The following is a 2,500-nucleotide window of genomic DNA, read 5'->3' as shown; positions in this document are numbered from 1 at the left end:
TCTTATTGGTGCTTATGTATAATCAGACAAAGTGTTGATGCGAACTATATTTAAAACCCGAATATTGTTTACACGTGTACAAACATATAATATATTTTGCTTGTTCACTCCACATCAATGACACTTTCTTCTTCTTGTTCTTCTTCTTCTTCGTTCGTGGGCTGCAACTCCCACGTTCACTCGTATGTACATGAGTGGGCTTTTACGTGCATGACCGTTTTTTACCCCGCCACGTAGGCAGCCACATTCCGTTTTCGGGGGTGTGCATGCTGGGTATGTTCTTGTTTCCATGACCCACCGAACGCTGACATGGATTACAGGATCTTTGATCTTCTGCTTGCGTATACACACACACACACACAGACACACAAATTCATTCATAAACACACACACACACACACACACACACACACACACACACACACACACACACACACACACACACACACACACACACACACACACACACACACACACACACACACACACACACACACACACACACACACACACACACACATGTAATATGTGTATGACCATTAAAAATATTTTACTTTATTCACAACCCACCATATGGGCAGCCATACTCCGTTTTCGGGGATGTGCATATGCTGGGCATGTCATTGTTTCAACATTCCACAGAACTCGGACATCAATCATAGGATCAATGAAGTGCGTGTTTTGTTTTTCTGCGTGCGTATACACTCGACAGGGGGGTTCAGGTACTAGCAGGTCTGCACATAATTTTGTTGACCTGTGAGATCGGAAAAAAATACCCACCCTTTACCCAGAATGACACTTTCAAATAACTCTAGTGAAAGCTACTGAGTTTGATTTGATGTGTGCAGCAACAACAAAAACAGTAGCCGATTTTCGCTGCATACCTGACCTGAACGCTTTAAACTCGAGTAACAAACGCTTGTTGTATACAGAAATTATAAAACATATTTTGAACGAGATAAGTACAAGTACCTGTTGCCAGATGTTTACATATACCTGCTGGTACGGATGGTTTATTCAATAATAAGGCCATGGCCCCTCATGAAGGGGGTACAGTGAACAGTAATTCACAACAATAAAGGCATACTAACAACAATACACGTCAATAAATGTTCAACGACAAGCTGAGAATACACAATAAATAATTAACTACATAATGTATTGCGTTTTTTAAATGCTTTGTACAAGTAAACAGCAAACTGTTTTGTAATGGTTTCGTTTGTCGATGACATCAGCAAAACAAGTCCAAAATGAAGTTGGGCAAATCATATACCTGCTGGTAATACTATAGTGTGGGTAATAATTCACGAACCTTATTATTGTTATCCAATGGAAACCTGTTTTTTCTTCTTCTAAAATGCACTCATTGTATGGCTTTGTTTTGTTTCGATACTGTGAATGAGCTGAAGGTCACTTTTCTTTGTCTTGTACATGAACAGTAAACATAATCCAGTATGATAAATAGAATTGTGCAATCCAGAACAAATCCAGTATGATAAATAGAATTGTGCAATCAACAACCACCTACCTAAAGATCTAGTCATCAGCCCCATCCACATGTAATATGCAGCTTCTGTTCAAACGTGTGTGTGTGTTTGCGTGCGTGCGTGCATGCATGTGTGTGTATGTGTGTGTGTGTGTACACTTGTATGTATCCTAATTTCTACTTTATCTGTGTTTGTGTATGATTTTCGATTTATGTTCGTATCTTGTTATGTAGTACTCCCGCCGCCCCGCCCCCCACCCCACCCCCCGGCCCCCCAATACTTCTTGTGACCCTGGTACACTTGGTAATAAAGACATATTCTATTCTATAAACATGCATAGATGGCGTAAACTATCGGTTTTTGGAATTTAGGTGGAACATGGTTTTATGATGACTTTTTTGTATGTAACATCAACGTGGAAAATGAATACAAATTCTTCAGAAACAGTTATCGAAACGGCCTTTAAAACACTTCCAGTTCTTTTTTTTCTGTTTTATTCCAATTCTTTGTGAAGACATATCAGATCTTAACGTTTCATTTTCTCGAAGTAGATTTTGGAGTAACTGCAGCTCAGGTATTAGAATTTCAAACTGAGTTTTTAGTGCTTATGTCACAAAGAGCATAAGATCACTTGAAGGGAATATGGACAATTCAAAACAAACAGAAGCAGGAGTGATAAAACTGCAACATCTGACTCTTTCCTTTTGTGTGAAGTGAGGTCATATCTACATCGTGATCCATAACGCAAGTTCAAACATTGATCCAAATGGAAATCGCTTACCCAATCACACGATAGGAATATGAAGTGGGCGTTTCTTTCTTCTTTTTTTTTTTTTTAATATAGGGATGTGTACACAAGCCGTGAATATGTCAACATAATTGTGTACTCTTGTTAAACGTGTTAGACTGACGGTGCCAATGTATACCGGTTATGCTAATGAATCAAAAAGTGGTATTACTGGAATCAGCACGATAAGAATAAAACAATTTTTGATACGGCTATGGTACCGAAA

Source organism: Babylonia areolata, chromosome 10, assembly GCF_041734735.1.
Source record: "Babylonia areolata isolate BAREFJ2019XMU chromosome 10, ASM4173473v1, whole genome shotgun sequence".
Taxonomy (NCBI): domain Eukaryota; kingdom Metazoa; phylum Mollusca; class Gastropoda; order Neogastropoda; family Buccinidae; genus Babylonia; species Babylonia areolata.
The sequence above is the reverse complement of the archived record's forward strand: the minus strand, read 5'-3'. Positions refer to the sequence as shown.